The sequence below is a fragment of the Maylandia zebra genome, linkage group LG12 (assembly GCF_041146795.1).
Source record: "Maylandia zebra isolate NMK-2024a linkage group LG12, Mzebra_GT3a, whole genome shotgun sequence".
Lineage (NCBI taxonomy): Eukaryota > Metazoa > Chordata > Actinopteri > Cichliformes > Cichlidae > Maylandia > Maylandia zebra.
This window is the reverse complement of record NC_135178.1, coordinates 25,729,158-25,745,094: the sequence shown is the minus strand read 5'-3', so window position 1 is coordinate 25,745,094 and position 15,937 is coordinate 25,729,158.

The following is a 15,937-nucleotide window of genomic DNA, read 5'->3' as shown; positions in this document are numbered from 1 at the left end:
GCCTCTGCAACACTGAACGGAGATCGTCTTCTGAAAATTTCTGTTACTTCTGAGCAGAAGTAACCCTAAACCTCCGAGCATATGCTGGAATATGCAGAAAATAGTTTTAAATGTTAAACAAATTTCTTTAGTGCAACATCAGAGAATGTTGCATATAATTTAATGTTTGCTTGATGCATAAAGTTAAAAGATTAAAACTAATAAAACTAGTTTCAAAAAGAGACTTTTTCATTTGATTACATTTTATATGATGGGTTATGCAGAAAAATTAGAACTGGGCTGAAAGATCTATTGCTTTATTACCTAATCAGGTTGTAAATCATTTTTTTTAAGTAACTAAGTAACTAATTACTTTTGAAAATAAGAAATCAGTAAAGTAATGGGATTACTTTTGGGGGAAGCAATCAGTAATTAGTTACTGATTACTTTTTTTCAAGTAACTTCTTCAACTGCTTCTGAACTGACTGGAGTGTGTTCTCCAATTATAGGGCGATCACACTACATATGCCAGCCTGAGTGGGATCCCAGTAACTTTGGTCCAGGCAGGGTGAACTGGTCCCTTTATTGCTTCTTACCTGTACAGTGATGCGAATGTTGCACTGGTCCTTTTATCTGGTTACCTACGTACCTATCCTCAGCTATGGTCACAAACTTTGGGTACTGGCCGAAAGAATGAGTTCATGGATACAGATGACAGAAATATGCTTCTTCCAAAGGATAGCTGGGCTCCTCTTTAGTGATAGAATGAGGAAATCAGTCATTCAGGAGGGACTCAGATTCGAGCCAGTACTCCTCCATCAAATGAAGCCAGTTGAGGTCGTTTGGGCATCTAAAAAGATTCCCTATGGGGGTCTTTTGGGTGAGATGTTCCTGGCACGTCCTATCAAAAGAAGACCCTGAGCTACCCACTCAGGAGAGATTAAAGATTACAGAGACATATTTCTCAGCTGGCCTGGGAACACCTTAGTGCTCCCCTTGATGAGCTAGAGAAGGTGGGTGGAGATATGGAGAGGAGGTGGGTGGGGATACGGAGAGGAGGTGGGTGGGGATATGGAATCTGTGGGAATCTCTGCTTATGCCTTTGCCCCCCATAGCCCAACCCTGGATAAGCAGTAGAAGATGGATGGAAATATAAAGCTGTGTCAAACACAAACAGCAAGAGCTCACAGGAAACAGTGAGATTTTCATTATTCTGGTAAAACATCCATTGCCTAAGGTTAAACTTAATTTGTAAAATCAGTGAGGAGTATAGTTTAGAGGAACCATTAACCTCCAGTTATAAACACTTTAAAAAGTTTAAAATCTGCTTTGAAATAACTTTTGGAAATAGGCTTTTGTGGATGTCTTTATAAATTAACCTATTTTGCTTTGTCACAAGGTCAGATGGACCTTTAAGACCATGTCATTGCAGATCAGATCACATGAGATGACCTGACATATGAGTGTCTGTGGATAGTCTGAAACAGTCATTCTAGTAATTTTGTCTGTATCCTCAAATAGAATAAAGGATTACTGTCACAGGAAAATCCCAGGGGAGAAATAATGCATCTAGAGGACAGCAGACAATACCAATCCAACTAATATTAACCAGTGATTCATCTCAAATCCCTTGATAATGTGTGTATAATTTTTCTCCCAGTCCTGTGCTTATGTAAACTGATTATTGTTGCTATTGCTATTTTGTGCACTATGAAATAAAGTCAGTATATACCCTACCCATCTAAACACTGGAGCACACACAGAGACTATATACTGAAATCTACTCCATCTACCACATGCATGTAAAAGTACACAATAAGCCTCTATGTGTTATCAAAGGAACAAATTACTTGAGACACAAATCTGGACAAAACGGGGGGGGGGGGGGGGGGGGGGGGGGGGGGGGGGGAGAGAGAGAGAGAGAGAGAATACATGATTCAGAAATAAATAATAAACCTTTAATCTGTGGCTGAGTGTTAGCTTGACATGAACCAAACATGTCAAGCTAACATGAGAACAAAACAAATTCATGTAATCTCAAACCTTGGCAATGAAAATGTGTTGGATTCATAATATTTTGTGTATTTTAAGAGCAACAGGGCCCGTCATTGTACCCCTGCCTGCCTGATCTTTGTGTCATTTCTTTCGGGGAGAGCTAAGGGTGATCTTGAGCTGACAGTGTGATTCACATTTGGTGTGTACAGTGGCCTACGGCGCTCAATGTCAAATCGATTGTTCCCGTATGACATCGACCTACTAATCACAGTACAGCTTTCTGCTCCATCCTGCATGCTGTGCCAGTTTGACCATTGTATCACCACATCAGAAATTCCAGGTGTAGGATTTGAGTGTATTTGTGTCCTCTGGGTGCGTGTGTGTGCATGTGTGTGTATAGGATTCTGTATAGGTGTACCTAATATAAAGTATGATGGTGAGAAATGGGTGATGATAGAAAACTTGGCCTATCCTTGATACCTGCTACCTTAAAAGGGTTCGTTTACTGTCAGTGTCAATCTTTACAGCAAGCTTAGTCTGACTACACACAATAAAAAGCATCAGTGACCACTCTGCTGTATTAGGTAGCCACACCTACGATCTACACCTCTAAACAGATTTAATGGGCTGAAAACTCAATCATGACACTTCCAGCTCCACACAAAAAGAGTCAAGGAATGATTGGAAAGCACTTCATGCATGTCTGTGGACTGAAGTGTTGTTTTCCCTCAAAGGCTTAGTTTCTGATTGTTCCTTAAATCCCCTAAAGCTGATTTGACCTCATGCTGCCCAAGAAAGACCAACTGCTGTTAACCTTCCACTGTGCATGAGTGTTTATGTAAGTATCAAAGGAGAACATTGATGCAGGGGATTACGTGTGCCTGAGCAAACAGACTAGAAGACAAGAAGGAGGAGGGGGGGTGAATGGAGGTCGTTTTGTGTCCGTGACTTAGTTTGCGTATTTAGCAGTTCAGAATACGGCCGCATATTTTCACAGCGTCTTCTTGCATCACTGAGAGATCATCGACAGTCCCGTGAACATAGAGCCTCTATTCTGATTAGCCTGCATTCAAATCCTGGCAGTTCAACAAAAAGCATTTTTGTTACTAGTAAAATGTGTTCAGTTCACTCAAAATTGCAGCAGATGGTCAACTACAAATCTCCAAAATTATGGGAATCACTCAGCGGGAATGCATGCTTTTGTCACTCAAAAAAGAGGATGCTTCACATAAACCAACTCTAACATAAAATAACACCATTAGCAGTCACCTTGCTTTTGTATATGAATCTGTTATGATAAGCAGAACAAAGAGCTGCAGCTGCAGAGCTGTTCATTGTTATGTATTTCATAGCTTCTGACAACTTTCATCAGCGTACTTCAGCTTTTAATGTATTCACTTCTGAGATTGCTTTTCCTCTTATCTCAGCCCTCCTTCTCCTTCCTCCGCTCGCATCTTTCCACAGAATCACAGATGACTGTCAATGAACTTCCTACTTACAATTTTCTTTGCCTTCTAACCTCACTAGGCAGAGCGCAGTTAAATCATTTTAGTTTAGTTTTTTTTTTCTACCCCCTACTTGTCATTAGTAGAAGAGGAGATGGAGGAACAGAGTTTAAGGTGTGATGATGAATTCTTTTACAGAGAATGTAATCAGAGAAAGGACTTATTGCTTCTAATTGAGCAGCACATAAGCTCAGAGGTCATTTGGTTTTAGTCTCTGCCACAGTTCCTTGCAACAAACTCAACTGCAGTAATTCCCCAGACGTGTCACACAGTTTTTTAGCAGGTGGGTGGCCAGCAAATATGCACTCAGTTAACAGTTCTGCTAACAAAAGGCTTCAAAATAAAAGGCAGTTGCACAGAGGGATAGGAAGAAAGACAATGAAAAGAAGGGCAAATGAATGCCAGAGAGAAGTGGGAAGAACAGAAGAACCACAATATCAGTATTCAACGCGTAGAAAAGCATGAATGCACATAAAGACTGTGAAACAGAAGCAAGCAGAAGTGGATTTAGTGTTGACAGAGGACTGTGCAAGAACATGTTTCTTAGATCATTTACAATTTGGCAGAAAATTGAAAATTACTGTTAGTTGCAACTGTGAGCTCCCCTGACCCCTTTATATCTTGATAAAACAACTCTCTTTCATTTTACAAGCACTTGAAAAGCACAAGTTTAAGAGGATAAGGTCATGACAGCCTACATCATAAATCTGAGACATATTTCCAGAAAGAAATTCTCTCCAGGATGATAAAATGAACAGAGCAGCTGAGTATATTCTATGTTTTTGCCGATTTTCTCAACACTTGACACTCTCAACACTTAAAGAATATTAAACCCACAATTTTCAGGCAGACAGATCTATGTGTGTCTACAAAGATGACAGGCTTTGTAAATATTGCACTCTCAAATTATTGTTTTCATTGCTATTTTTTTATGTATAAGTCAGTGTTTTAGATTTGACTGGTTTCCTCTGGACGTTTATCTATTGACTGTAATCATCCGCACTGAAATTGAACTGCAATGTTATGTCAACCATTTTAAATACAACATAAAAATGAAGCCTACATACATTGTCCATGATAAAATAATACATTTTTTATAATAATCTATAATGGAGGGATGGTGGTTGCCTTTGATAAATGAAGCAATATATACGGACAATACACCAGGTTTATGGACTTGTCATGGTTATGTATTATTCATACAAAACACATACTTTTAACAACGAGTTCTTTCATTAGTGCATCACTTGAGTTATTATTTTTCTGATTGAAAGTAAAATACAATATCATAAAAAAAGTACTATTTTGTGAAATATTTATTTATCCTCACTGGTCACTTTGTTAGGTACACCTGTTTACCTTCGTGATTATAGACAATCACGTGGCAGCAAATGAATGGATTTAGGTATATGGACACGGTCCAGAAAGATAAATGGCAAAGAAAGGTGATTTTGATTTAAGGACTTTCAGCGTGGTATGGTTGTTGGTGCCAAACCGAGTGGTCTGAGTATTTCAGAAACTGTTGCTCTCCTGGGATTTTTCCACAAATCTGTCTCTAGGGTTTACACAGGAATGGTGTAAAAAACAGTTCTATGGGTGACGAGGCCTTGTTGACATCAGAGAAGAATGACCAGACTGCTTTGAGCTGATAGGAAGGCGACAGTAACTCAAGTAGCCACTTGCTACCAGGAGAGCATCTTCTACTCCAAGTATAGCCTTGAAGCAGATGGTCTACAACAGCAGGAGATCACACCAGGTGTCACTCCTATTAGCTAAGAAAAGGAAACTAAGGCTACAATTTTCACAGGCTCACCAAAATTGAACAATAGAAGATTGGAAAACATTGCTTGGTTTGAAGAGTCTTGATTCCTGCTGCAGCATAGTGCACAATGGTAGGGTTTAGAATTTGGCATAAATCGCATTAAAGCATGGATCCATCCTGCTGTCCAACATGTCCAACATGCTGGAGGCATTGTGGACATGCAACAGCAAATCATTTTCACATTTTTTGGGAATGTCCCTGTGTGGTTCCATTTTGGAAGGAAATACATAAGGTCATGGAAACAATCTTCCAAAAGAAAATACAATTTCATTTTACATTATTGTACCTAGGCAACCTAGAGAGTCTTAATCTATGCAAACCGGATAAATATTTTTTCAGTGTGCTGTCGGTAGCTTGCAAAAAGGCCATAACTCGCCTTTGGATTAAAGAGGATATTCCTACCATAGATGAATGGATTGATGTGATATATAATATTTTTGTTATGGAAAGAATAACTTTTAGGCTAAAGTGCTAGGCGGACTCATTTGAAGAATATTGGTTGAAATGGTTGAAATATGTACAAAATGGGAGGCCCGATTTTGTATAATGTCATTGTATTTCTTTGTTTGTTTGTTCTTGTGTTTTGTTTGGTCTTGTTTTGGTCCATTTGTCTCTTCTGTTGTTGTTCGGTTTGGTTTTGCTTTCCCCCTCACGGTGATTAAATTGAATTTGTTGTATATGTTGTATAAATAAGAAAACTAATAAAACATAAATTTAAAAAAAAAAAAAAAAAAAAAAAGCATGGATCCATCCTGTCTTGTATCAATTCAGTCTGATTTGATGGTGTGGGGATATATTCTTGGCACATTTTGGGCCCCTGATTACTCCATGATGCCGCAGCTTAGCCAAGTATTGTAGCTGACCATGACCACAGTGTGGACCTCTTCTAAAGGGCTGCTTCCAACAAGACAACACATCATGTGACAAAGCTCAAATAATCCCCAACTCATTTCTTGAACATGACACCGATGCCAGATCTCAATTAGTGGAACGGCAGATTTGCATGGCTGTGCAGTTGACGAATCTGAAGCAACTGTGTGATGCTATCATGCCAGTGATGTGAACCAAAATATCTGAGAAGTGTATCCAGCATTGTATTGGTAGCTCTGACAGCAAACATGTGCACACTGTACCAAGAAAACCTTAGTGAACGCCCTGACACCAAATTTAGGCATCATAGATCTAATACTTACCAGGTAACACTTTAACATAAAGCCCATGTGTCTGGGGAAAGAGCTAAAAGTAGAAAACAATATGTCATTTACACATGATGCACCATCATGTAGGAAACACAAAGAGTTCATACTGGTACAATAATTTGCTAGAAATTATAAAAAAGCTAAACCTATTCATGTATAATGACACCTCTACTGTGTGACACACACATCAGCCAGACAGCACACCGAGCCATAATATCATAAGCAAATGCTTTCACAGATCAAATCCTTTCCTGAACTTGTAAATCTCCTATAATGCGAAATTGAAACCACAGGCAATCAGGTAATCCAACAAGGCGTCTGGACCTCCAGGGCACCCATAAATCTCTTGTTGAGATTCCTCCCTGTTGTGGGCGCACTACAACTGACGTGTGAAAGCCAGAGGCAGCCAACAGTTTTTAGAGTGATGTTCACTATACTGAGGAGAAAGCTGGAACATTTCCATGTTGTGATATTAAAAAGGTGACAATGTGAGGTGCTACACCACCGTGAGCACGTTCTCTTTTGATGCTGCTGCAATTACAGAGGAGTTCTACCACACTATTAACATCGTTTTGATCCTGGATTGTGTACCTTTACAGAGAAATGCCTGCATAATATTCATATATGCAACCTTGTAATCTCTTTCCCTGGTAGGAAACATAATGACAGATTTGCCATCCAATATTAATCAGCCACCAGTAGAGAGAGACAGAGAATGAGTAAGAATAGAAGGGTCGAAGGGAGACTGGGATAAGAACAGGAGGACGCGGTGAGCGTGTGTTTGTGCCTGTGTGATGGTGATTGCACACCCCACTTTCACTCTCTGATCACGCACTCCACTTACAGGTACTTCGGTGAACCTGAAACCACTCTGTCAAACATCTGTCAAGAGGCTGTCAGCGTGATTATGGGGAGCCACATCAAACAAAAGCTCGCAGTCATTGCAGCTGCCGTGTCACAGTTAAACTTGCAGCCCATCAGATGTGAAATTAGCCAATGACAATTTTAACTCCTGCTTGAAGAGATGTCATTTAGCTAATTACCACCAATGTATCCCTTCTACGGTGGAGATTAAAGTCTCATTTTGACTATAAACACTACTCCTGATACGATACATGAGCAGCTGCAGTGACAGAAGAAAACTATCCTCTGAGTTTCTCCACAGGGTGGTCACTATAATAAGAACACCTAATGGTAATTAATCAGTCCAGTACAAAAGCACTGCAGAAAATATTTTGGCAATGCTTACAAAGTCAAATTTGTGTTTGTGATTTTGACTGGGGTATCACTTCACCTCTAATTTATCACGCTGTGTAACATGTTTCAGAAACTGTGAGCTTCAAAGACCTGCAACATCACCACATTCTCCAGGGGGATTTCCTCGTTGTTGTGAACATGGACAGGGGATTCCACTGCCGATGTCTATATCAAACAAAAAACTGTACAAACACAGCTTTTGCTGTTACAGTAAGGCTCTTTGCTTTTCTTTCCCACTAACTGCATTTGTGACAATTCACAGACACGTCTCTTGGACTGCGAATCTATTTTGTTCATGTGGACAGTACTGCCACAATACCTGAAAGATCACAGCACACGCAAGTGGCTTGCCGCTGCGCTCTGCTCCACTTCTGTCGTGCACAGCTGGAGCTGAACAGGCTCAACACGAGAGAGGGGGGTCATTAATCCCATGGCAACAGCTTCCTCACGTTTACTCACAGGAATGTGATTCTCAGTCATTTTTCTGTGATTATGCGCTTCTAATGTAAGTGCTTTTTTCTTAATTTATCTTGTTTTACTAATAGTCACTTAGTCCATGAATACCCTCCAATGAAAATGCTTAATAGACTGTGTATATATACACACTCAAGTAATCCTTCTGTTCCCAAGAACGATATTACTCTGACTTCTGTGCCTTTTTAAATTTTTTTTTTTTTTTACTTTATTCACCTTGCTCTGAGTGCCATTAAACAGCGAATAACCGATAAGAGGACATTTTAGTTTATAATACCACTGATAAGGGCCTGTCTTTTCAGATACAGGCCTTATCTACTTTCCTTTATGGCTACCACTTATCAATGATTCCTTTCCAGACATTTCAGGGGATTACTTTAGAATTATTTCACTTCCAGAATTCCATTCGTTTACACTATCTTTTCATGGATAATACAATGACATTGACAGCCTGAAACATCTATTTATGGGGAAAATGAACTTAAATAAATTTCTTCTTTAGGAAAGCACTGGTCCATTTGGTTTTTTCATGTTTAGAAAAAAGGGGTAATGCTCTAGAGTAGTTAGGGATAGTCAAAGTGTCTAGTTTTGAGTTTCAGCTGTGGTCTCAGTTCTTTTTAACTTAATGCATACAAACAACCTAAAAAGCCTGATGCTTTTTAGGTTGTTTGTATGCATAACATGCATTTTGATTGCATCTAATCATCTCTTCCTATTGAGTTTCAACACCCTAATTTTAAGCCTTTGTGAACAAGCACATTTGCCAACTGTCTTAAAGTCAAGACTGTTTTTTTGCTTTGCTCCACACATGGCACAAATCTGCTGTGGGAAAATCATTGTTCTTCTTGTCGTTATTACTCTTGCTGTATGTTTGCGCTGACGTTGGAAAATGATCCCGCCTGATGTTGTGCGGTGGGTAAAATTCCAAACATTCAATGCTGAAGCACTTCCACAGTACTACATATGCGTTTTACATTAAATAGGTCATAATGTGTTGCTTTTCAATGACTTCTCTAAATGAAACGACTCTTTAATACAGTGAGGAAAAAGGTAGTTTGTTATCACTGTGCCCTGGGCGCTGGACTCAAACTAAAATGTTGCTTGACATCAACATTAATGTGCAGCTATTGGGAGTCTTTTTGTTCACAGCTGAAAATGGATTACTTCCCTCCAGAAACCTTGACTAAAAACATTTTCATATCATCGCCTTTCCTAATTTTCTCACTAGCGTAAGGCGAGAAACACTCTTTTGTTTTACCTTTAATGTCAGCCGATGCCATGATGGCTTGCGGAGACGGATTAGTTTGTCAATACCTAAGTCAGGAGAAAAGAAGATCAAAACAACAACACATAAATTAAGCGACTCAATTAGAAAGAAAATAGCCTACTAATGCTGTACAGGTCACAAGAACCCCCTGGCTTTACAGATGATCGATACAGTGGTCAGTTCCATATATCACTTATCTTCAGTTGAAAGAAAACCTTAACATAATGGATCTAAATCCATTTCAGGCCACAGGATTGTAAATTGAATGAATAATAATTGAATAATAAATAAACCATTAGCAGCCCAAATGCAGGTTTTCCAAATAGATTCACCTGAATAAAGACTAGTATACAATAACATTTCCTAATTTAGATAATAAATAATATACGAAATATACGATGAGCAAAAAACAAAAACTGCTTTAATATACGAGTTGTTTCTGGCACTTGCTAAGGAAATATTTTACTCTCATAAGGTACTGAGGGTTGATAACCAGCCAAAGGCAAAAAGTCTTGAGTCATATCCTGAGATAACTGACAATGTGTTGATAAGAGAGAGAAAGTGTGGCAGTAATATGACTGCAGTATAACTACTACTCTATTCTATATGAGCAAGAGGGAGGCAAAAGATGAAAACAAGACTGCATTATTACTGGAGTCCCCACCTGTGGGTTTCACGTTGGCTTCACTTCTTACAGCCTGCAGCGTAAAATGTACTGTGATACTCTGAGGCGTGAAGTAGAACAGTAGAACTCCATTTCCTGCGTTCCCGTCTCTGGTCTTTGACAGAATTCCTGTGACATTTTGTCTTGTAGTTTCAGCTCTCATTAAATATTTATTTGCATTATGCTGCCGTACTGCTGATGAGTAGCAGGTTGTGAAAGCCTATTTTTACTTGTAATGATGATCTAAGAAGGCATGTACTCGTTTGCACAAGTGTCAAATAGTGGCACAATCCTGCAAGATTTCAGTTAGCGTAAATGAAAAACAAAGACAGAAACATTGTGTTAAACGAAATAAAACACACACACGGCTTTAGGAGGAAAAATGAGCTAAAAGTACTGAATAAAGAAAATGTGTTAAGAGTTCATCTCTGTCAGTTTGGTCAGGTTTGTCCTTACAACAAGGATGATGAGGTTTTGGTGCATGTTTGTTAAAACTGGGATGTCTACATAACTGAGTGAGTTGCCTTCGTGAAGCGTTATGTTTGTATAGGAATACATATTTTGAACCTCTTAAATCCCGCCCCAGATCAGGGGATGAAGGGAGCTTTAATTATCCACAACAGCATTTTTGGAGCCTTTAATTATTGAGTAATTACAACTGATAGGCAGGTTAACGCATATTACTGTCAAATTAGTTCATTTTTTTCATGCTCTGCAATCTGGTGTCCCTTTCTTGGACAGTATGGAGATATGAGTTATAGAAAATAAGTACATCCCACAGCTGCTTACACTTCAGAACATATAGTTCTCCTTGTCTTTGCTGTAATCCGTTCATGGCGCAGATGTAAATAAAGCTCTGGTAACATTTAGCTAGAGCTCCAGAACAAGACTGAGCATGAAATGCAAATTTTCAAACAGCTCTACAAATATCACCAAACACAAAAACTACCTCTGGGCAGTTTGTCACAAAAGGTGTCTGCTAGCTAATGTATTGCTAGCAGACAACTGCTGAATTTGCCAGTGAGAGAAAAAAAACATGTTGTTGTGTGAAACAGAGGTAAAGAAAGATGCAAGACAGAGAAGACAGGAGAGGAAGAAGAGAGATTTTTTTTTTTTAAAGTCAAGTTATAAGTTTTTAAATTAGATATTGGATCTATACATAACATGCTGCTGAATTATAGCTTCTTTTTTTTAAATGATGCACATTTTTGGACTGGAGCAGAGCAACCTATAGTAATTGTGGTGAATGTCTGGTCACATTACAGGTGAGGACATCAACTTCTAGTTAAGGTGATGATGCTGATTACATTCACTCAATGAATACTATCTTTTCTGCTAGCTTTATAGCGTCTAGGCGTTTGCCATCATCCATACAGCTTATTAAAGATTCGTTTATATCTTGTCGACCTCAACTGGGTAAATTCACAGAGTAGTGAAAGTTAAAAAACAAATCAAAATTGATAAAAACTAAACCAGAAATAAAGTTTTATAAACAATAAAATAAACATAATTAATATGAGCAAAATAAAATTCCCAAATTGGTAATTAAAATGACTTGATATGACAAACTACAAATCAACAATTATAAAAATACAAAAATACTTCAAACTGTGGAGCTTTAATTGCATCGAAGTAGGCCTTCATTAATTATTCTGTTTTGCTTTAAAAATCTAAAGCGGTATTATTAAATTCATTCTTCAGTTCAACCATCACTTCAAAGATAGTCACTCTGTTATTCAAAATGATTTTTGCCCATTAACTTAATATATTAATTATTAATTTACCAACATAATAATTTGGTCAGGATGCTAAATGGCATTATCATTGCTGTGGCTAATGTGACAGAGTCATGTCCACTTTACACACACTCCCCCCACCTGGCGCTATTTCTACACGAGGTAATCGATCTCATGTCAGTGCTCTCTGAATAGGGAGCACTGACTGGTTGGTTGGTTGATTGGTAGGTTCCATACAACTGTCACACTTGCCTAAAAATCTCATTAATCAGTGGACCAAAGTGACACTTCAATCAGCAAACTTTTCATATTCCTGTAACAGAAGCGAGATTTCGAACACACACAGATGCGCACACAGGAGCACACGAGGACACTGAGTCATCAATACGATGAGTGCACATACACCTACTTGAAAGACATGCAGTATGGCCACATAATGATGGCACATGCCAAGAACTTCAGGTTTTAATTACAGGCTTCCACTGGCAGACAAGAACCGCCACTTCTAATCAGAATCAATGCATAGACAAATGGGCGCTCACCCACATGCTGTCACTGATACTTTTCTTCTACATAACCCGCACACAATCAAAATGACACAATCAGGTAGCTGTGGAAGCATGGCAAAGGAAGGACATATTTAAAGTAAATATATTTTGCACATAGTCAACGTCCACTAAATCCAATAGGTGTTCTATTAGAGTTATAAACTATAAAACTATAAACTATAAAAGTGTGATATTGACAGATAGGACTACCGTTAACTTTTCAAGGCCACATTCAACAAAGTGCTATTCTTCAGAGATTTTGGTCCACAGTGATGACAGCCTCGCACAGATGAATCTCGTTCCACCACATCTCTAAGGGGCTCTAATGGATTGAGATCTGATGACTGTGGAGGCCATTTGAGTGAACTTTTATAATACCAGTTTGAGATGATCAATGTGAGCTGGCATGTTATTCTGCTGGAATCAGCAATCAGAATACGGGTACCCTGTGGTCAGTGCATGCATCTTTAGAGTTTTAGGCTCTAAAGTGGAACATGGCTTTGAGGGATGTCGAGTGTGTGAGCAGACTTGTCACGAATATCCAAGTTATAGACAAAAACAGGTATGTGTAAAGAAATAAACATGATTCTGCAATGCATTTCAGCAGTTTGACAAAAATGTATCAAATAGTTATATTTTATTTATTTTTAAGCTAATACAATCAAAGTGTAAAAATTGTACCCTTAGGACTGTGCCAGGGCTGCCCCTTCAGTCATTAAGATCAGGTAAATGTTTGCTGGCTGTGGCTTCATACTTACTATGATTAATGAGACTGGATATCATTTCCAGAACCAACTTGGAGCAAGGAAAAAAGGTAAAAAAAACAAAAACAAAAAAACATTAAAGATATTTAAACTTCGCTTGCTATCTTTGAAAAAGCCTTCAACAGCATTTTTGTAAGTTAATTGCTACCAAATGTGCAATGCAAGTATTAAAACAGTCTACACTGTAGTTTTTGTCTCTGAAGAGAATTTTTTTTTTTTTTTAAAAAAAGGTACCAAAACAGTGAAAATAAATAAAGTGAAGCAGAAAACTTCACTGCACCGATTAAACAGGGCTTCTAAATTTATTTTGCTTTTTGATATTTTACCTCTTTTTCCTCATTCAGAAAAAATGAATATCTAAAGGATCCCGGGTAATGAAATGATAAATGTACATAAATTAGAAGACTTAAATGAGAAAATTAGCAATTACCAAAGTTTTAGAGTTAACATGCTGCTGTGTAATGATAATCTTTGAAGTGGGAAGCTAATCCAATGAAGAATGCAAATTATTGATTAGAGCTAATCCTCCCTGGTCTCCTGCCATGCATACCACAGGATAATTAACAAAATGCTTTGCGGATAAGTCTACCTGTGGTTCTTATCCGTTTCTACAGAACTAACTAGTAGCAATAGGATGAAAGAGAGTGGGAGAAGAAAGATGAATGGCCGAGTCCCTTGGATTAATAGTGCTGGCAAGGAAGAAAGGCAGGGTGGGAAGTGAAGATGGGTGCAGAATCCTTAATCACCCCTTCTGCACTCTATAAGCCACTCAAGTGACCAGTAGCCAGAAGTACATTTATTCTCTACCAATTAAGACAAATGGGCCAATTCCTGCCACTGCTGCCTTTTAGCATTAAAAAATGCATATTAAAAAAAAAAAGCAAAAAGCTGTAGTGCTGTTTTAAATGCAACTGAAAATAGAGTACATCAATTCTCAAATAATTTAAACCCTATATATAGATAGAAGAGTACAAAGTGGGCGTATAAAAATGTTAAATTTCTTGGCATGTACAGATGAAAACAGAATTAATGGCACAAGTATTTTCAAAGTGCTGTTAAATAGAGCAAAGACTTTTTAACACCACTTTTTCAAGCATCCTAGTTTTTTTTTTTTGGACGTCCTGCTTCTACTGATGATCAGTCAGATGTGATGCATTTAGTTCGCTAGACATGATTGGAAAAGGCATGTCTGTCTATATGAGGTCCCATATTTGACATTGCATGTCGGGGCACAAACCAAGCCATGACATCCAAGGAATTGTGTGTAGACCTCTGAGACAGGATTGTATCGAGGCAAAGATCTGGGGAAGTGTACAGAAACATTTCTGCAGCATTCTGAAGGTCCAAAGAGTGGCCTTCATATATAAATGAAAAGAAGTTTGGAAACAGGACTCTTCCAGGAGCTGACCACCTGCCACTCTGAGCAATCTGAGTAGAAGCGCCATAGTCATGGAGATGACCAAGAACCCGTCGATGACAGAGCTCCAGCATTGCTCAGTGGAGAGAAGAGAACCTTCCAGAAGGACACCCATTTCCCAGTAATCCACCATTCAGGCAAAATTCTCATGTCGGGTAAAAACGAAAAGTCTTTGACCTTAATGTCACACGTAATGTCTGGAGGTAACCAGACGCCACTTATCACCTGCCAATACCATCCCTACAATGAAGAATGGTGGTGGCAGCATCGAGCTGTGGGGAAAGATGAATGCAGCAATGTACAGAGACATCCTGGATGATAACTTGTTCCAGAGCGCTGTGGACCTCACACTGGGGCCAAGGTTTGTCAACAAATTTTTGTCTTTATTTTTTAATTTTAAATATTTTTAAATACATTTGCAACAATTTCAACCAAAGTTTGTTCACTTTGTTATTATGGGGTACTGCATGTAGAATTCGAGGTGAAAAATGAATTGAATCCATTTTGGAATGAGGCTGTAACATGACAAAATGTGGAAAAGGTGAAGTGCTGGGAACATTTTCCAGATGCAGTGTAATCGTTCTCCAGGTTGTGCTTTGCATACAACAGTTTGGCTTGAACGTGTCAATGTGTGCAGGATTCTAGTGATTGTCTTGTTAGAGACTTCAATTCCCAATAGGCTAAGTCATTTACTAGTGTCTCGGAAGTTGTTTTGGGGTCTTTAGACACACTTCACTCCTCTTTTCATTAAAATCTTTCAGAATCTTTGACTTCCTACCTGCCAGGCTCATTGTTATGGCTGAATAATATTGAATTCCTGATTATACTTGTCACTCCAGCTCTTTGTATATCCACCTGTTTTGTGAGCGTCAACAATTTCCACCCCAAAGTTTTTCTGAAGTTGTTCTTTTGCTTTTGATGCTTTTTCAAGTGACAGCTCAAACACTTATTGATGTTTTATACTGTGTCAAATAGAATCCTCAGTTTTTGGTTGATTTTACAAGCTTTAAGCATTTCAAAGTTAAAGTGTAGCCATTCCACAGCAGTGGTTTGTGCTATAGGTCAATAATGATAATGTGCGCAAACATTTTAAAATAGTATGTTGAAAAAGTGTAATCAAATGCTTTAAACCCATCGTTGGGGTCACCACTTTTGAAAGCTTGTTCGAATTTAGTCAGCTAATTTTACCAGTTACCTGAGATTTTCAACCTGGTGTTTGTTTTTAAGTATTACAGTTTTGTCTCACACAGATCCATACAGTATGCACACCAGTCAAAAGGCATATCGTGGATGACTTTCTAATAATTTTG